The sequence below is a fragment of the Podarcis gaigeae genome, assembly GCF_964106915.1.
Source record: "Podarcis gaigeae genome assembly, chromosome: 1".
Taxonomy (NCBI): Eukaryota; Metazoa; Chordata; class Lepidosauria; order Squamata; family Lacertidae; genus Podarcis; species Podarcis gaigeae.
In genome coordinates, this window is record NC_139678.1 from 71,354,795 (window position 1) to 71,376,741 (window position 21,947).

A 21,947-nucleotide genomic window follows, 5' to 3' on the forward strand; every position below is an offset into this window, starting at 1 on the left:
CCAATATTCCTACTCCAAGAATATTTCCCAGTAATTCTAAGAGATATACATTGTACCATAGAAAGACAGATTACAGTAATGTAATCCTTTAGAATCCTTGTCTCTACTTCTTCTGTCTTACCTACTCTCTCAAATGTCTTCTTTGTCTTTGTCTTTGTCTTTGCATTTACTTGATCTTTTAGGGAATTAAACAATATTTAGCTTATTTTAAAGCAGTGTTTTGGGTGGAGGAAGTGAGGAGGGAAATGTGATGTTTATCCCTGGTTGTTTAGTGGTATTCCATATCTCCAGCAGTAGTGGAACTTGGGGTCTTAAATTTCAGTTGCACCCTGCATGATGCCAAAATTCTCACCTGCACCATTGTTGCAGCGCCCCCTGTGGCACACCCAAGGCTACATGCCTAGTCTTCTTCTTTGGTGATCACTCGTAACATTGTCTTCCATACCCATGGTTTTAGCAGTGAGTCTGTAAGTGACTGTAAGAGGCCAATTCTGAATCCACATGTCCTTTCACGGTGGGGACATAGGTTTCCAGGTGGGAGTTGATCACGGTGAGGGTTTGCCAAGCATGCCTTCTTCTTAGCATGTTTCTCCCTTTCGTCCTGAGTTTGAGCGTCTTCAAAGCCCATGACACCTTTGGTAAAGGCTATTTTCTAACTGAAGCTCTCACAGGCCAGTGTTTCCCAGTTGTCGGTGTTTATACTACATTGTTTTACATTTGCCTTGAGAGACTGAATCAGTTGAACTCCCTAAAATTCGCCTGTCTCCAGGATGCCTTTCTGAAGTGACGTAAAATCTCAAGTTTCACATGTGCTGGAAAAGAAAAGGGCCCCTTGTTCGACTTTTTCTCTATCACAGGTAGCAGAAAAGTATCTGGCTCCCGCTCACTACTTTGACTGTGTCTGAATTAAAGTCACTATAGGCTTATTCAGAAGTTTCACTGAACACAGGTACAAGCTGTTTCTACCCATGAACAAGCTGTTGTGTGAATGATCATACACGTTGATTTGTGAAGCTCAACTATTGTGCATACAGTTACACAGACATGAGCAACTGCACAAGCATATAGTTCAGCTGTTTGTGTACACAAGTACAGAGATTGTTCGCTCATTAAATGCAATGTGTGAATACCCCAAATGATTCTCTGAGTTGCTCTTCTGTCAGCCTTAATTAAGGACTATATTGTAGTCAGGCAAACAACAGTCAGCCATTACAGTCAGCAAAAGTCTCTGGTTTTGATTTTGATTCCTCATTGGGAAAGTATATAAGGACGACTGTAACAGAATTAAGTTAAATTCCAGTACCAAATGGCTGAATATTGGTATTATGCCTAATACATTTGAGGGGGTTTAAGTTTCTTAATATGGAATAGATTTATGCTGGCAACAGGCCCAACTCTCTTGAGAGACATAAAACAGTAGCCTCGGCCTTGGGACCTCTTGTGGGTTCTCTAGGATTATTTGTTTACTTAAATCTGTTTGCCTTGACTGTTCTTTAAAACAAAACCCCCCAAAGAAAAGAGAGTTCCTGTCTACGGCTGCTACTTAGGATTCCCACAAAGCACCCAGGAGGGGGAAGCTGGGTTGTTTCATGACAATATATAACAAGATTGTTAAATTAGAAACACATGTGTTGAAGGAAAAGTGAGATAGACTTGGAATGGCAGAGATTTGGTTAAACCAAGACACTGAGCAGAAGAATTAGGACCACAAAGGCATAGAGGCAAATTCAAAATACAAGGGGTGTTGGAATGAGAAATAAAGGAATTTGTTTAATTGTGAACTGGAGAATGTTATGACATTTCTTCTGCTCAGTAACTGAACAGAGACCTGTAAGGGTCATACCAATCTTGGGATTTTTTGTATGTTTCTACAATTTCAGCAGAGGGAAGGGGCCAAGATCCAGCAAGGCATACCCTTGAGTATATTTGAGCTTAATTTTTTTAAATAAAAATAAAGTACATCTTAAGAGCACTTGTATTTAGTTTGTTTTGTGTACTTCATAACACTAATGTCATCCTCACTGAACAGACAGGTACTTTTGTTTGAAGAAAAGGGATTTGTGCCATTTCAGATCTTAATACATGGAGCTATCTCAGTGTGTGGAACATGACCCGGCCAGGACAGATTTCAGCTTCTGCTTCCCAAGCTGAGCATTGTCTGAATGGAGAGCGGTAGCAATGCAACATCAGGCAACCCAACATCAGCAGTTGGCGTCACTGGGCATCTGACATTGTTCACACACCAGCAGTTGAAACACCATTGACCTCTGACATCAGGCTTGCAGCTGTTGGTTTGGGGATGGGTAGTGTTGGTATGGAAGACAAACAGCACCCCTGAAAGTTAGCCTGTCTTCCCTCTTCCTCTGCGTCTGATGCAGTGGGGTAGCAGTGGCTAATGTGAGCTCCTGTTCTTGTCCTCTTCATACTTGCCTGTCCAGATTTTTCTCATAGTGGGAATTGAACCCAAGTGGACAGGCCAAGCAGTGCCTGGTGCTGTTCTTCCTTTTGCTCTCCCTTTGGAATCAATTTTCACCCTGGGATTGTGGTGAGAGCAAGGAGGAACAACAGAACTGCTGCTATTGCCAGACTGCCAGTGACCTTGTATGCCATGAGGTGGTGCCATGAAAAGTAATGGCATTTGTGAACACGAGTGCGTAGGCAGTACCTCATTTCTTTCCTAAATCTTTACATCTTAACCTGAGAGTATCTTGCCCACCTCACATACAAAACATTTCAAGTTTAAGAGGAAAGCTATATGTTATGATTTAATGGTTGAGTAATGGTTAGCTAATGAAATGGGTTGTGGTTGTGCTGAGCTGAATATATAGGGTCTGAGCAGCTGTTGTTTAACCAGGGCCCAAGGGCCTTTTGTAAGGCATGCTGTAAAAGTGCTTTCTAAGTTAGAGATGTCAGTTTTCTCTGCTTGAGTTATTCCTTGCAGACAGTGCAGTGTTTTGTCTTCAGTGATGTCTAGGAGGAAAACATTTGCACTATTTCATAGGCATTCAAAGTTGGTCATGGAGCCCAGATTACAAAATGCAAACTCCAGCTTTATTATTTTGACAGATACATAAAGTAGAAGCGAAGCAGCATGTTTAGTTTTCATTGAAATCAATAGGGCCTAATCACAAGTTAAGCATTTAAGACCCACTGATTTCACTGGGACTTCTAACATTATCTGGCTATATATTTAAATATCCTTTTTTGGACCCATCAACCTTAACCTGTTTTAGGATTTAAGGAAAAGAAATTAGTACAGCCAGCAATGTATAAAAAGGAGGTGGCTCAGTCAAGTTTTCAGTTGGGTCAGTTACACACACATCAATCTTTTTAACAATCTGATAATGCAGTTGTGTGGGTTTGAATTTGTTTGTATGTGACCAATGTATGGTATCACATATAAAGTAGATCCCACTGTTAAGCCTCTCATTAATAATTCTGAATCCTTTAATTGCCAGCTTAAACATATGAAACTGTCATCAGCTTCAGAGGAATGAAGTGAAACTGAACTCAAATGGTGATTATTTAGAAATTTAAGTATGTGCTCAAATTGGAAACTACTGATTTCAACAGAACGGTTTGAATGCTTTGTACCTAAAGTGAATGCTCGTGTATCTGTGATAAGGGGACTTGCTAGTCTCTTGAATCAATGACCATCTCCTTGGGTTTTCATGACTTCATCTGAAAGAAGATCTTATGAATGTCTTGTTTTGAAAGATAATGTTTAACAAGTTCCATTCTACTTGTTTGTATGCTCAGTAGTTCATCCTCAGTGACACTATCTATGAGTGGTATTCAACCAACTTTTACTTAGGACAGACCCATTGAAATAAATGAACATGGATCAGCTATGTCCATTAATTTCAGTGAGTCTACTCTGAGTAAAACTTAGCTGAATACCACTCTATACATTCAAGATCACCTTTAATTCCTATGTGAACAACAGTTTAATTCTGGGACAGGGACACTTGTGACTTCTCCATATTATTTCTGCTCATTTATTCTTTGTTCCCAAATTTCCTGGGAGCTTAAACACTAAAATCCATAAGCAGTTTACATAAAATATATTCTCTCTCTCATACACAGATACACACACACACACACAAAGAGAGAGAGAGCCCAGTCTTTATGAAGGGTAGAAAATAATTATATATAAATCAGTTCTGAATTTTGGGATGAATCAGTTTGGGATGTTCACACCCTAATAGGACCAAGATGTCATTTTAGATATGATAATATAAGCACTTAAAATGGCACGGGGTGGGGTGGGGAGAGAGGATAAAAGACTGGTGTACAGAACAATTAGTCTGTGCTTGTATCTATGCAACCCACAGATTCACCAGTTAAATATAAACTTCAAGAATAAAGGCAATGTTCTCATTCAGCTTCTTTCAATTCTGTTGTTGCAGAACTAAGCAATTAAAACAAGAACACTGTTCAGTGCAACTAAATAAGCAACTCACTTTCTCTGCAGCAGGTCCAATCAAACATGAATATGAAATTAAAAATGGAGGAAAGAGCTATTTAAAGTGCTTGGCATCAAACTAGATGTGACAGCAACAGTTGTGTGTTTAAACATGGATCTATCAAAACCACATAAAGTTGGTCCAGTTTTAATAGAAAAAGTATTTCATTGGAGCTCAGCTAAGAACAGAGGCTACATACATGAAGGCAAGCCTCATCCATATGACTCTCTTTGTTGTAAAAACCAGATACCTCTCCAGCTTCTAGAGCCAGCCCTACCATTAGATAGAGATGGCCACCTCAGGTGGAAGATTGGGCTGGCCCTACATTAGGCAGAAAGTGGTGGCTGTGTATGCTATGTGGTGTACCCATGCCCCCAAGGTAGCCCACTTTCCATAGGTGTGATGATGGTTACTGCCAATCCCCAGTGTTGAAGAGAGCCAACTGCCACTTCTGTTGGCTTCTGTATGTGGAATGGGGCTGCCATCTTGCCCTTTGCCTCAGGCAGCAAAACATCTTGAACCATCCCTGCCTGCTTCTGCAGTGTTTAAACACATGCAACCTGCTGCAATCAAATGTGGATTTTTTTAAAAGAAAAAGAATAAAACATCTAGCAATTTTTCAATGGGCTATGACTTAGATCCAAGGTACTGCCAGGAGAAGGAAGCTCATGCAAGGAACCTTTTGTTGTGGAGATGGGAGGACGATTAACAAAATTAATTCTCCTGGCAAACTGGGAATATCCCCTAACTCACCCAAGTTTAGGATATTCCACACCTTTCCTCGGCAGAGTTTCTTTTTCTTTGAGAAAAGTAAGTGGCTCACGCAAATGTAAACTAAGCTTTAATAATAAAGAAAATTGTAACAAAAAAAAATGATGAGAGAAGCTGAATGCAATGTGAGGCAAGTCTGAGGCAAGAAAAAAGAAGAGGAAGTCGGTCCCTCTTAACAGATATTCTTAAGTGAACATACTGAAGGGAGAGGCTGATTCGGGAGCAAAACACACAAGCTCCGCCCACCAGATACCAAGCACTCTACTATTCAAATTAGGCCCCAGTGCTACAACAAACTTACAACGTTCCCACCCCCAACTCCCCCTCCAGCCCCATGAACCCTTGAAGATATTTTTTTGGAATGGCAAGGGGGATCCGCAACAGTGTGGGATGGGGGCACAGGGAAGTGCTAGGGAAATGCCCCAAATTGGGCAGAGCCACCAACCTCAAAATAATGGATGATTGACTCTAGAGGCTGAGTTTAATTCTGCTTTAAACACCCTGCAATCAAATGGGAATACAAAAGCATTGCTTGGTTTCTCCTATGTCACCAATGACATTGGTGTCATTGGTTTCACCTTGGTTTCACCTTGTGTCACCAATGAAACCTATACAAAACAGGGGAACTGCTATACCAGGGCATTGTGAGAAGTAAAGTCTCACAACAAGAGAAAAGCTAGGGCAAAGCAGCACAACGCCACTAGGAGGGGACAGTCTTACATGGGACAGAGTTTCTTAGCTTTTAATTACATACTGTGTCTATGAACACAAATTAAGCAGTTAAAGCAAACATAGTTCAGGTTAGGACCAATTAAACACACAAGAGCTGGGGGAAACAAAACAAAGCAATGACATTCAGTGATCCACCAACTTTGTGCTGCATACTGTGGTAAATAGTGGTCAAGTCTGCAGATGACTCTAAATAATTCAGAATAGTAAAATACAAAGGAAAGGACTTAGCTCCTGAGTAGCCTGGAAACAGAATGCCAAGCTTGAAAAACAGGAACAAGGCAAATGTCCTTCAGGCAATGAAGGTCAGGGCACATACTGGAGTTGTCACACTGAATTTCCTCAGGGAGACACATTTGATACACCATGTTTTGGTTCTATTTGCTAGTCTGATGTGAAGCTGCCCTGCAACTAGCCCCCAAAGTCCACCAAGATGTGTGTGTGTGTGTGTGTGTGTGTGTGAGAGAGAGAGAGAGAGAGAGAGAGAGAGAGAGAGAGAGAGAGAATTGCACAGTGCCTTTCTGATCAAATATCAATAGTACACATATTAAATAAAACTATCCATTTGGGCAAATACAAACTGTGCCACAGCACAAAATGCCACTTAAAAATTCTTTGCCAAATGCCCTCTGCAGTCTGTTTGTCCAACAGCAGTGGCTCCCCACTATCATGTGGTTTGTCCCAATGCCACTGCAGAAATGGAAGGCCAATAAGAAGCCGCTGTCAGCATCAAAGCCTCTGTGAACATCTCTTAATATTGCTTAGGTGGTGCCATTTTCCCTGCCTTTTTGGCCTCATACCCATCTAATCCTACCGGCTGTGGCAGTCCCTGTGATTTTGTAAATAATGTAATGAAACCAAATCTGATATTAATAATGTCACAGACAACCATAAGCAAAGTCCTGTGGGGATACCACAGCTAATTGGATTAAACAGCAGTGTAGATAAGCAGGAGGAGGAGGAGGAGGATAGTGCTGAGAAGCAGTGCCATTAGGGGCAAAAGGGCACCAGACTGTACTAAACTGATTCAGTGAGTGTTTTTTCAGAATAAGAGTGTATTTTCATAAGAAGCAGCCTGTTGGATCAGACCTATCTAGTCCAGCATCCTGTTCTCACAGTGGCCAACCAGATGCCTGCAGGAAACCCGCAAGGAGGATTTGATCACATAACTATGCTCCATAATTGCTTGGCTGTATCAAATTTACTTTCTTCAAGGCAAACATCAAAATTGGAGAATAGTGGCATAGACCTACAGATCAAAGCTCCTGCTCTCTTTTATGGCTCCACAAAACATGGGAAGAGGAATGGAAATTTAGTTTCTATCCTGCTCTGTTTCCTGCAAGTTGAGAACTGAAGTCCACTAGAAGCTTCTCCCAAAACATAGGAAGATGCTCTTAACCCCTTTCTGCCTGTGGGATTTTGACACAAGTTTGAATTTTAGTGCAAATCTCTGTGGACTGGTGTATTATTCTTCAGATTTGTGCTGTTGGTTTTTAAAAGTAACCCTTTTCTCCTAAGCAATTGGCAACAGCTTTAACATTAGCTCTTAAAAATAAAATACACGTTATTTTAACTATTTTAAGTTGCTGTTTATTTCATTTATTTGTTCCAAATATTTGTTCCAAATATCCAAAGCAGTCTACAAAAAGTAACCCACAGCTTAAGACAATGAAAAACAAATTAAGTAAAACTAAGTACAGAGATTCAATTCATCACACAGTATGTGGCAGTTGTAGGCAGTTGTTATTGACCATGGGGCAACTATATGTCATTTTGAAAGTCTCCATGATTTTTATAAACACAACCACTCCAATCTGCTGCTATGTCTGCATTTAGAGACCCCGTTCCAATATGTGTTCAGTACTGTCCAAACTGTCACTGTTGTTCATCTGTTCAGCTTAGCTGCAAGGAGCCAGAGTCTGGGAGACATTTCTCCTGCCCTACAGATAACCAGAAATGTTCTGTGGCATTTATGTGATAGTACAAGAGCATTGCTTGTACAGTCAAGGATGCTGAGGTTGAGTTCTTTCCATCACTACAACCATTTGCAGAAAGGTAGAATCAATTCATGTGTGGAAAGTATGCATAAATATTAGTTCCTCTGGAACAGGGTGTCACCAGGCAGCTGAGATAAAGGCTGCCATCCTATAACCACATTTACCTGGGAGTAAGCTCCATTGAGCTCAATAGGATGTACTTACGAGTGAAAATTGATACACAATTGCATTTAAGCCCTGGTCTGCAAATGGAAACTTTATATTTAAACAAACTTAGGTTTGGTTGTTCTTTAAAAAAACAACAACACTAAAACATACAATGGCATTTTTGGCTAGTAACTCACATTTAGATTCCCAGTTTTTTTAATAAAAAAATTAGGGAAATGTACCTAGTTGTTTTCTTATTACAATACAGCTCCTTTTGTTCACTGTTCCATGTTTTTCTTGGAATGCACTAAAGTGGAATGTTTTAAATTATGAGGTTTTACTTCAGGCTGTCCAATATCTACTAAATATCCATCATCTCATTCTGAAATTGGGAAGCAGCAAATGTACTCTGGTAGCCAACAAAGCGTAGGTTTTTTTTATTCCAGAAAAGTGCCCTTCTGTTCTGAATTTACTGCAAAGTGTTCCGCAGACAGGGGGAGATCCTCTACCAACCCCAGGTTTCGTTCTTTATAATGTAACTCTCTATTCAAACAATCTAGCTTTACATAATATAAACTGTGGGGAAAGTTTTCTTCTTCTATAATACATAGTAGCAGTTGCTAAGCTTTAGCTGATCTAACACCAGGCTCTTTTGTTTATTACCAGTAAAAATGAAACTATGGAGCAAATGAAGGCATAAGATACCGTGGTGAATATAAATCAGAGTCATATTGTAGGCTCTAATTATGAACAGATTTGGAAATGTGAGGCAAAAATTAGATTAAAGGGCTATAGATATCATTCCTACCACTGGAATCTGCAACGTTATTTCCATGCCCCCCCCCTTGAGTCCCAGCCACAACTATCACCATTGTTAGCTACATATGCAGGCTATATTAGTACAGAACATGTACTGAGAGAAACATAAATAGTGATGCAAGAATCTCATTATGAACCTAATAAGCATCTTCCTGTTGGAATGATTCTAATTTGAGACATGTGAAGCTCCGGAAGCCCTGCCACATAATTCCTTTACTTAATGACAGGGAGAAAGTCTAGTAAGCTGAGGTATGGAGTTGGGACTTGGAAGTTGTGGGGTCAAAAACAAACAAAACAGGTCTGCTACCAGCACCATATATGATCCTCAGCAAGACAAATGTTCCATTTATCCACTGTTTCTGTGCACACAAAATGTTCAGCAGGTAACAGACTTATGAAATCTCTGGCTCTGTACAGTACCCCAAACCTCTTTTTTTTTAGACATTTAAAGGAGCTCTAAACCCACAAAGAAGTAACTGACAGGCCCTGCCCTCATGCTATGTGAGTTCTATCACACATCAGTAATGTGCATACATCTCTGCACGTAGAACAGAGATGTGGAATCCGTAGCCCCCCGAGTCCAACTCACATAAGAATACAAGCAGAACCCTTGGGATCAAACCAAAGAAAGGAGATTCCTACTAAACATCAGCAAAAATTTTCTGACAGTAAGAGCTGTTCTGTTTTACAATGGAATGGCCCCCTTCTCATTCACTGGAGGTTTTTAAGCAGAAGTTGGATAACCATCTGTCATGCATGCTTCAGTTGAGATTCCTGCATTGCAGGGAGTTGGACTAGATGACCCTTCCAATTCTACCATTCTATGATTCCAAGGTCCATCTACTCCAGCATGGTGGCCAAGCCAGATGCCTCAGAGAGGTGGAATTCCCAGGGCGGTTTAACAATCAGTCCCCCTTTCCAGGAGGCCTTGGGGATCTGTAGCTCTGTATGGAGAATAAAGTAAAGGTAAAGGGTCCCCTGACCATTAGTTCCAGTCGTGGCCAACTCTGGGGTTGCGGCGCTTATCTTGCTTTACTGGCCAAGGGAGCCGGTGTACAGCTTCCGGGTCATGTGGCCAGCATGACTAAGCCACTTCTGGCGAACCAGAGCAGCGCACGGAAACACCGTTTACCTTCCCACCGGAGCGGTACCTATTTATCTACTTGCACTTTGATGTGCTTTCAAACTGTTAGGTTGGCAGGAGCTAGGACCGAGCAACGGGAGCTCACCCCGTTGCAGGGATTCGAACCACCGACTTTCTGATCAGCAAGCCCTAGGCTCAGTGGTTTAGACCACACCGCCACCTGTGTCCCATATGGAGAATAGGAGTCTCTTAATAATGCTCAACATCCTTAACAAACTACAGTTCCCAAGATTCTTTGGGGGGAGACAGGACTGTTTAAAATGGTATGCTACTGCTTTAAATGCACAGTGCAGATGGGATCTTAGCCATGCATACTCATCATTGCTGCTTCAAAATAACTTGCATAGATTTTGGTAAAAAGAAATACATTCTTCTTCTTGCCTATGCTACTTTTTAGTTAACATCCCATTCATCTTTGCTCATTGTGCTCCATTTTCCTTTTCTACTGTTACCTTGGTCTGATTATTTTATGTACTGCTTTATTTCCACTGTTCCCAGACTTCTCCCCATTGTGCCCAACACTTTTAAAGTCTATACTGAAGACCTACATACCATAACTTCTTGCTTATTTTTGATGATTTCTCAAGTAGTGAAAGGCTAAGGCCAACCCAGCTGAAATGCCCTTTGCCACTGTAAAATATTCCTGTTGTGTAGTCTGAGAATTGTTAAGGTTCAGATTCAAATGAAAAGTCTTTCACTGGTTTCCAGGCATTAAACAATCTCAGCCCAAGTTTTTTTGAGCGAATCTGTCTAGTATTTCCTAGCAACAGTTCAACTAATATCTACTATATTATATGCTAAAATATTACTTTTTTTTACTCACTGTATAAAGAAATATGGTTGATTATAACCTCACATCTTCAGGTCTTGAAACACATGCACTAGTTACTTGTTATGACATCTCTCTTAAAATAATAATTTCCATTAAAGAATCTTTAGACTACAAATACCAATACTGAATTATATGCAACAGCATCAGAAAACATTAACTGTGTGAGTGCACACACAGGCAGGAGAGAAGAAGGTGTATGTAATTGAGCTCTACTTTATGCCTAAAACACCTGTCACATTATCTGAAAATAAAATTCAAGATATTTTTGGCACAAGCGTGAACTTCCGAAGTGTTACCTAGTTTATCTTATCATTCACCAAACAGAATCTTAAGAAAGCAAAATCCAGTTGCAAATACCTATTTCTCCGGTATTATTTAGAGATGTCCACTTGGAACAGAATACAGAGGGGTTCTGGAACTGATTCTGAATATCCATAGCAAGGATATATAATCTTTAGGAAATACTGTTGTCAAATCACAGTAGAAATCTACCATGCATCCTAGATGCAAATCTAAGGAGAGATTCCAGAATCTGATAAACTGTTATCAGTTGAGACTAGGGAGACACAAAAGCCCTTGATGAAATGCAATTGCACCTAGCACAAAACAACAGAAAGTTAGATGTTAGCAAACAGCAAACTGGGAATGTATCTATTTTATCGGTTTTATTGGCTACTGAAGGGAAGAACTTTAAACAAATGTTTCATTGGCAAGTCTGATTCTGGTCATAGTTGAACAGAAGAGAGAAGCAGCTAGAAATGAAAGCCTTGAATCAATTTTCAAGAATTTCCTTTTCCAAGCAAGTGCAAGCGTGCTTGCCTTTTTGAACTGGCTAGCCACAATTTTTCTTTTTTTTTAATAATCACATATAATATATTCACTTCTATTCCATAGGTTTATTTTTCAAATTTCTGTGAAAATCATGCATATATTATATACATATATTAAATTTTTTATACTGTGATTTCAAGAATGTGCTCAAGCCCGGAGGTGTCTTCATTAATTGAAACTATTGGTTTAACACCAGGAAAAATATTGCTCATGAAGTTAATTTCACAGTGGGGAAAAAGCAAGGCTTGAGTTTATTTATAATCTCTCTACATAGGACAACTTTGTACTTTTATTTTTCCATTACATATGCTGGACCATCTACTATATATATAGAGAGAGAGAGTATTAGAAGCCGGCGCCCCCCCCCCCCCCCATTCTGGTACTTGCTGAAGCCATTAAATTGTCTTGAACTTAATGCGTCTCTATATATGTCTGTTCAGAAGTCAGCTCCACATAGCTCCATGAAGCCTACTCCCTGGTAAATGGGTACCAATTGCTGCCGTATTCTGTTATTAAGAACATAAGAACAACCCTGCCTCACAGTCGCCAACCAGATATCCCAATGAGAAGTCTGCAAGCAGAACCTGAGTGCAAGACAAGAGCACTCTGCTCTCCTGTGGTTTCCAGAAACTGGTATGGAGAAGCATATTGCTTACCACAAGGAATGAGTGCTGTTTGCCTCCATTTGTGTACTTCTCATATTGGATTTTTAAAAAAAAATCTAAGTTTTGTAAGTCCCTTCACAAAAGAAGCCAGTGGTTGGCAACGCTGCCCTAGAAAATCCTCACCACTTGCCCAAGTGGGGAGCGTGTAACAATGTAATTTGGGATGAAAATAAAGATATATACATAGTCTGCACAAAGATCAAACTTTTTCCTGGCAAGTTTAAGGCAGAAGTCTGGTTTTTCAGCCAAGCTGCTAAGCTCAAAACACTGAGGTTTATAATGGAAAACCTGACAATCTCTTAAGTGTAATGGAGTAAAGATATTATGACAACAGGGCTTTGTCTACCGAACACGGCTGAAAAAATATACTCCATGCTAATTGTTAACCAAAATGAAGCATACCCTTTCCCTTTTTATTCAAACCTTTTTGTCTGAGGGAGATGTGGCTATCTAATTTCTTGGCAGTTGTATTATTTTATAACAGTAACCTACTGCTTAGGCTGCTGGACTTCCAGGTAGCCACGAGGCTATTATTCTGAATCAACATATAAGTCATGCTACTTACAGGATGAGCCAAGCAGTTCTGCAGCCTTACTGTCTTCCTTTGTTCTGGCATTTACTTTATTCAGATTTTGATGCCCCCCCCATCTCCCCTCCCTCTTTGAACACTCCATATTTACATGAGCTGCTGTGCTTTATTTCAGCACTGTGGTTTAGACTTAGGAAATGAGCAGCAAAGTTAATGACAGTCTGAAAACACTTCATGCAAAGCACATCCAGAATGTAACAAAGAAAGAAAAAGAAACCCCCACACACTTTAGGCCAGATGTACATTTGGTGTAAATCCAGTGATCATAGTGATGAAGGGTTCGTAGGATGTTGGCTGGATCTGCTATGGTCTGGTTCCATTTCTTCTCCCCCATGAAAAATATGTGTAAAGGTGCATAAGGTGGACAGAAGCAGGCAGGAATCTAGTCCCTTCCTTACAGATATTTGTCACACAAAATACAAGTGGATACTGCATCATGGCACAATCATTTAATCAGATTTATCTTTCGTTACAAGTTTTGGTGGGGTTGCTCTTCCAACTGTGGAACCATCATTTTCTGAGGGGGGGGGAACATTGCTATAATACATCCTGGGCTTTCTTTAGTTGCATAGTAGATAAGAAAGTGAACAACAGATCAGGAAGTCCCTCATTCAAATTTCACCTCAGCCACAAACACACCAAGCAACCTTAGGGCTAACCTAGACATTTTATTAATCACATGGTTAGCAACCAGAGGATTTAAAATTTCATTCCAGATATGGGGACAATTTTCATGAAGACCACAATGCATGGGGAGTGGGAATTTTGTTTTGTTTTTCCATGGTCTCTTCTAATAATATTTTTAATTAATTTTTCATGAATAATAAACCAATATGAGCCACATTGATACAATACAAAATCATAATACAATTTTAAAAGCCAATTATTCCATTCCAAATTAAACATTTTTGGGTGACTTCCCATGTTCTGATTTTGGGAGATGGTGTTGTTATTCCTTTTCCTGCTTCCATTCTTATTTAATCCAAATAATACAGTTCCGATGTTAATCCTTTATCTTAACAGCCACTGACGTAATGACTTTCATTCGTATTTAACTGTTCCATATCTGTTAATTTGCCAGAGGGGTTTCTATCTTGTAACTTTCTGTGTGTAGTATATTTTAACGTCTATCTCGGGGAGCAGGAGTTTAACCCTAACATCCCCTGCTGCAAACTTGAAAAATAAAATCCACTGGTGTGGCAATTTGACTTAGAAAAATGCTCCCATTTGCACCATTAGAGTTAATGGGAAACTGCCTCCCACTTCATGTCTGTCATCAGTCACCTCTCTGCTTCCTTACTTAGAACCAGCTCTGAGGATGGCCCAGGTTGTGGCTTCCTCCTTCTTAAGGTTGGTCCATACTTGTCACGCTGCTTTCCCCCTGGAAAACCTGCTCTTTGCTGCTATATCGAAACAAACACCAGTTGGGTTTTCTGCAGATTGACATTTGTTCCGATTCAGCAGTTTTCCCAGGGAAAGCAGTGGAGCAAATGAAAAACCTCTCAGAACTGTGCTTAGAAAGCATGGAATAAGTGGCAGTGTGGATGAGTGCTTAATCTCAGGTTTGCCCTTGTAGAGATCAGCAAGAGAAGGAAGACAAAACTAGAATTAATTACCGGTAACTATGTCTGTCTTCCTCCCTACCAGTTCCAAAGGTCACCAACTGCCACTGCTGCCAGGAGTGTGCCTAGGAAGAGATGCTGGAGAGGTGAGTGAGTACCTGTTCCAGGCAAAGGCATGCCTGTTTAACAAATCCATTCTCTAGCAAGGAGCCAGTGCCTAGGAGATGTACTTAGTCTGAGGGACAACATTAGGGTTTAGTTAGCACCCAGCACTTGTTGCAAAAGGTCATTCCTTCCCTGGGACCTGTCCAGGGTTCTGAAGGATTAATGTTCTTATTACCCTTGCTTTCTAATTTTCAGACTTTTGAATAGCTATCCCTGGCTGCCAGTCCCTGCCCTGACTTCCTGTTCTGGACTACTGCCTGGCCCACTTCATTCAGACTATTGTGGGCTCATCCTTGCCAGGACTTGACAGTATGTGAAGCACTCTGTATACTCTAAATCATTGCCTAAGTTCTGCTTCTTATTGTGGTTACTATTGCTATTATTATTACTGCTTCCCAAACATTCCCTGAGATTTGGGAATACCTGGTGTAGTTCATGTCAGTTCCTGGTGGCTGGTGCTCCAAGTTCAAATGTTATTGTAGGAAACTTTTCTGCAGCGTTTCACTTGATGATTAAACCAACCAAGATGATCCAATTGTATCAAAGGCGATTACCCACTTCTGGAGAAAATCAGCAGATGGGAAGGCTTCCAGCTTATTGTTTTAAATGAATATGGAGTCTCTCCCAGAAAGCAGGGCTCCACACTGCCAAATGCAGGGTCTTCAGTCATGTGAAGAGAACCTAAGCATTTACATGATATATTCCATAAACTCTGTTCTAATTCTGGATCAACACAAGCAGTTCAGGTGTGTAGAGAGTGGGCACGATCCCACCCACTCCTACCTACATAAAGCATACGTGCCTTTTGAAAGTATCTAAAGGACTTTGCTGTTTTCACAGAAGGATGTGATTGTGATAGTATTTCTGGGGAAACAGTTCACCACCTTATCTTGTTTTGAAAGAATAAGGTAGCGTTTTATCTATTGATATCATTTAGCCAGTGTGGTGCTTTCCAGATTAAATCTCCCAAACTAATGGAAGAATCTGTATCTAAAGTACCGCCTTCTTCACAGGCTAATATTAATCACTATGATGGTATTCTGTGCATTAGTACATAACGGCATGTTGACAAGTCCTTTGCTAATTTTGCCTTAAAAATACATGTCCCATGTTTCCTGGTATTAAAATGACAGATTTCTTCTTTACATCAGAGACAAGAAGATTTAGAGAAAGTAATCTCAAAATAATACACTTTGTTAATTTCACTATGCCCCATTATGCATGTGAAGTGATAAGATGTCACAGAGTGTGAGTTGTATTCAGTAGCACAATGTGATGATGGATGTGAAAATCGCAGCATGTCACCAATGTGATAATCACATTCAAAAACCATAAGACCTAGTTTTCCTTTAGTGATCCTACCATTCTTTTTCAGGCAAAGTTTCAACTGACATAACCAGGAGATGGAAAGCATGTCCCATATATTGTCTAAGGCTAGTCAAGCTATCAGGGATGCGGGTGGCGCTGTGGGTTAAACCACAGAGCCTAGGACTTGCCGATCAGAAGGTCAGCGGTTCAAATCCCCACAACAGGGTGAGCTCCCATTGCTCGTTCCCTGCTCCTGCCCACCTAGCAGTTTGAAAGCACGTCAAAGTGCAAGTAGATAAATAGATATCGCTCTGGCGGGAAGGTAAACGGCATTTCCATGCGCTGCTCTGGTTCGCCAAAAGCTGCTTAGTCATGCTGGCCACATGACCTGGAAGCTGTACACCAGGTCCCTTGGCCAATAAAGCGAGATGAGCACCACACCCCCAGAGTTGGTCACGACTGGACCTAATGGTCAGGGGTCCCTTTACCTTTACCTTTAGTCAAGCTATAGCAATTTAAGAAATATAAAGTGGCATAGTATTCATGATAACTATCAGCGTATGTTCATATTGCATTTAGTGGTCAAATATATCTAACATCAGCCAAACTAGATTCAGGTAGGTAGTCTTGTTGGTCTGATGATCTGAAGAAGTGGTATCTGAAGAAGTGTGCATGCACACGAAAGCTTATACTAAGAAGAAACTTAGCTGGTCTCTAAGCTGCTACTGGACAATTTTTTATTTTTTTCATATATTTCATCAGCCAAACTGTAATACTTGAGCCAGTGTGGTTCCCTCCAGATGTCGCTGGACTACAGCTTCCATTGTTCCTGACTACTGCCTATTGTTTGGGGGTTATGAGAATTGTAGTCCAACAGCATGTGGAGGATGCCATATTGGAGACCCCTGCTCATTAGCAAAAGTCAGTGTATATCAGACTTTGACTGGGAAATTGGTTAAAAAAATCACAGGGTACTTTGCATCAATTTCAGTCTAAGAGTCATTGTGAGAGAGAAATGGGATACATCCATGTTTGCTACCTGGGGTCCATAGAGGAAAGGGTGGGGTTGCAACAAACAAACTGGAGTTGCTACAGGAAGGATTAGTTATATTAATAGGCATGGCTTGGAACCATAGAATCAGAGTTGGAGAGAGTCCTATAAACTGTTTCATGCAGTAAGAAGGCAAAGCAGTTAGAGAGAGATTAGGCAAAAGTAAACTAGAATAGATAAAAGTTAAAAAATATTTAAAAATAGAATACACAAACAGAAAAACTAAAGAAGTTCATTATTTAGAAGAAATGTGTTTAGATTTTTTTAAAAAGAAGCTACAAATTAAAATTTAAACTATTTAAGTTGCTCAGAGAATCAGATTCTAAAGCAGTTTCCTAATGGGACTCAGCACAGCTCTTGTTTTTTTATGTGAAGAAAGCAACGATTTGCCATTAAAGTTTAAAAGTAATCTTAAAAAAACAACAACAACCCAACCCCCATGTTTTTGTGGGTTTGGCACATGACTGTGCTCACTTACCAACAGTGTATATGCCCCTTCAGGGCTCAGTAGACATTTGCTTTTGTGGGTGTCAAAATCAAAACCTTTCCAAAACCATTTAATAGTTTATGGGGATCCAAACACAAACAGAAGCAACAATATATCTGTGTTACTTGCTGTCCTGGCAGTACTTACCGGTTTAAGCTGCATTTAGTCTGGGGCAATGTTGAGCAGCCTGCTTGTTGTGGACTCTCCCATTCTTACATTTTGATAACAAAAATATTTGAAGACATTACCAGTTAGTGAACTGGAAAGTCTCCCCTTCTTCAAATATCCACCTAATCCTTGTCACTGGGCATTATTATATGAGGGTGAACCAATCTATCGTGATCTGAGAAGTGAGTCAAGTACCTTTTAAATAGGATTTCCTACTGAATTTTCAATAGATCTTTCCTTTACTATATTTCTTATCAATTCTCTAGATTAGGTTGGGAAAATAACCTCTCCTGTCTACACCGTGAAATCTACCTGGAAAATAATCTCTCGGCCACTGAGAATTGTCATTGTGAGTTACGATGATACAGAATAGATGGAGTCATAAAAACATAAGGATTGCCGTGCTGGATCAGACCAAAGGCCAATCTAGTCTGTGAGTGGAATTAGGGCTTTCCCCAGGACTCTTAAGCCTGTGCTCCATTCCTTTATGCAGGTGGCCAATCATATTGTGAGTACTTTGGGAACAAAAATTCACTGTTCCCCACTCCTCCCTAATCATAAAAGTATTAGCAGTCTTGAGAAAACCCCAAAGATTGTAGGTGAACCAAAATAATATTAAGAAAAATGAGGTCAGATGTTGAAGGCTGACTGACTAGGGAGGAGTAGCAAACAGGAAGGAAGGGAATGGAAAGGAGAGGTTGGAATCCTGAACGACAGCACTACCTACTGCAACATTCTGTTGCAGGTCCTCACTTGTCACATTAGGATCGTATACCAGCCTATATGTGTGTCATTATTAAAAAGAGATAATCTTCCTGAGTGAGAATGTGTACCTTCCAGCTGCCCTGTGCCAGGTGTTGGAGAAAGTATCAGCCACTTTACATTCCATACAAGCTGATCAACATCTGCATGTGTAGGTCAGCTCAGCTGGGCACAGTTGCAAGCCTATAATATGCATGGATAGTGGGTCTCTGGAACATGTTTGGTAGCTTGGATGTGCAAGGCAGCTGAACCTCATGACATAGCCCCTTCCACACGAAGAAACTGCTAGATTGGGACCTATGACATTAATATTGTAATTCATGCTTCTTCAGGTGAGTCTGTAGGAGCTGATTTTAAGAGACATTGCATGTCCCATCAAACTCAGTGTAAAGTTGTGTGACCCAAACACTCCACAGTTCCTGTAATCAAAAGTGCACTCGAATGATTTGTAAGAGAAATAAGTAGAAAAGTCAGAATGCCTAATTCCTTCACAACGCTTAATGTGCAGCTTTGCAGAGTGTCAGTATTTTCCAACACCAACAAAATTATGCATTTTTTTCTTCACATCATGGATAGAAAACCTGCCCAATGTTGCCATTACTTGAGTGAAGGAAAGTTATTTGGAAATTAAATCTTTGAGTAAATGTACTGTGGTGTTCATGGGCAATAGTTCTTATAACTTTAGAACACAGGTATTTCTTTCAGCAGCTATGGCTTTCAGTAGTTCATCAGTTTGGCTTTGCATGAATGTGATTTACCTTTCAAGTACCAAAGGCCTACAGTACAGGGTTTGTCTTTAAATAAACGGGTACTGTAATAGTGCTCACATTATGATCTTTTAAGGGGAAAAAACACCATGCCAAATGTATTCCAACATTTTCTGAGCCGTTAATTGAGATGCAAACATAGTTTGGGTACATTAAAAAAAATGGCATTAACACTGCTGTTTTGTGAGCTAGAAATTGTGTCATGTGAAATAGATTAGGCAACTGCCATTATTTTTAAACAAAATTATTGGTAAATGACTGTGAGAGCTGAAAACTTCAGCTTTTAAGGAACAACAGAGCCTACTAGACTGAAATGAGACACATAGGAATGAAGGGCCCTCCTGAATAGGGTGGGCTGTGGTTTAGGAGAATTAGGGGGAAGTGGGAACACACAAAATTGGGCCAGGACACCTTCTGCGAGTGGAGTTCCTGAAGGTAAGTTAATCCAAACCAATTGCTGCAAGCAAATCACATTCTACAAGAGTGGATCTAAAAAAAAAATGATCAGATGATTGAGTAATTTTCCCTCAACATCATAAAATCATATAATCATCACAGAATTGTAGTGTTGGAAGGGGCTGCAAGGGTCATCTACCTCAAATATTAGTACTTGGTAATAACTATCCTTGCGTCCATTCAGTTGATGTTCGCTTAACTGCATATAGGAAGAATCAGTGGCTGAATCCAGTGGGTGTAGAAATTAATGCATTTGTTGGTAAAATTTACCCATAGGTTGTCAACTCATGCACTAGGCAGATGCAGTAACAACTCCTGTATTTGAAAAAAAAGACAATAGCTTAGAGCCAAGTCATGTGACCTATCTGGACCTCATTTGTCATTTCATTTTCTTACCTACATTGCAGCTCTATCCTTCCTTCACTGAGTTGGTTGACCAGTAACCTCCCTTTCTTTCTCCAGTCATCACTACTTTCCTGTGCATCTGGTGAAATAATAATAATAATAATAATAATAATAATAATAATAATGTATTTTAAGAGGCAACAAGTAGGGATGTAGTAGCACTTTGATTAAGTTCACATTTAAAGGTGAGCCTACCTAATTCAAACTTCCCAAAACAATGTGAAAATTGAAACACAACCATCCTTCAAAATCTGAATTTTGTAATGCATTTCATCAGCTAAGTAATATGTAGAAAAATGTGTACATTAGGGTAAAGTGCATGCATCGGTCATAATAACATACAAAATGCATTAGGTAAAATTGCCTTACAAACATGTATATTAGGCAAAATCGCATACATATACAGGGGTACCTCGGGTTACAGATGCTTCAGGTTACAGACTCCGCTAACCCAGAAATAGTACCTCAGGTTAAGAACTTTGCTTCATGATGAGAACAGAAATTGCACAGCAGTGGCGCAGCAGCAGGAGGAGGCCCCATCAGCTAAAGTGGTGCTTCAGGTTAAGAACAGTTTCAGGTTAAGTACAGACCTCCAGAATAAATTAAGTTCTTAACCAGAGGTACCACTGTATGTGTATAATTAGAGAAATGTCTGCTAAAATTATTATTAGTTTTTATGATACCTTTTTTCAAATTAACAGTAATAATCACAAACTGATGTGGAAATGTGAATTGAACTTAAAACTGGAAAAATGCAACACCGAGCAAAACCGAAATTGGCATATTCGCAGGACTATTTATTGCTGTACTTGCTGCACGACGCTAATACCGTTACCTATTTGGAATTACCATATTTACTCGAGTCTAATGTGCCAGCAAATCTAATGCGGATCTTAATTTTGACAATGTAATTTGGCCAAAAAAGGTGAGCATTAGATTTGAGCAAATACAGTTCTTCTCATTGGCATCAGACTACATTAGACTTGTTCCAATAGATACTGGTTTTGTCATGGCTAAGGAGGGGTGAATATGCATTAATTTTACTGAATATTTTTTTCCAGGTGAAGGGAGAGAATTCAGTTGATGCCCTTGCACTTACAGAAGTGTTTTTGATCCAGCTGATGCCACAGGAGAGGTAATTTTTGCCAGTCATCATTATGGTTATTGAAACATTTTGCCATTGACAACAAAAGAAGCCAAACCCAACTCTTAGTCACGAAAGTGACAATAATGATACAGTTCTACAACCTAGCTTCAATTCTAAATGCAATTTAATTCCACGATGCATTTTTGGTTGTTTTTCACTTCTCCACTGTCCCAAATGTTTCTGTTTACAGGAATTGATTTATACGATAGAAGCTTTTACAACCACACTCAGTATTTAGAAAGGAAATTTAAAACCAACCATGGAACTTTGTGAAAAAACTGAGTAAATCAAGTCAGTTTATGCACTATTTTACAGGAAAGGATTGTAACCTATCCAGGTAAAAAAAATAAAAATTTAAAAAACCATGACAAGTCCGAATAGGAATGGGAGATTCCACTGTTGTGATTCATTTTGTAGCAGCCCTGCAGGAACTGGAAGAGAGAAGTTTCAGCCCAATATTAACTCCTAATTGGTTCCCGGGGATTCTTAAAATCTAGCTGAGCCAAGTAGCCAAAATGTTGACAGCTTTATTAGCATATATAATTCAAAAAGGCTCCTATGTTTTAAAAGATTTTAAAGCTATCTTTCAATGTCAACATAAATTCCCCTTAAGACACCTTCAGACACCAGATTTTTCAAAGTATCTCTTTCAGTGAGTGGGTTAACTCCAGCCATCTTT

At 39.8% G+C, this 21,947-nt stretch overlaps 1 long non-coding RNA gene across 1 annotated transcript; it reads left to right on the forward strand.

Annotated features, from left to right (window-relative positions):
* The first annotated feature begins 5,070 nt into the window (after positions 1 to 5,070).
* LOC310834006 lies at positions 5,071 to 21,450 on the forward strand. The gene is made up of 3 exons (XR_014559042.1): positions 5,071 to 5,276; positions 14,913 to 15,026; positions 21,183 to 21,450. It is a non-coding gene; the product is annotated as an uncharacterized lncRNA (long non-coding RNA).
* The last annotated feature ends 497 nt before the right edge of the window (positions 21,451 to 21,947 follow it).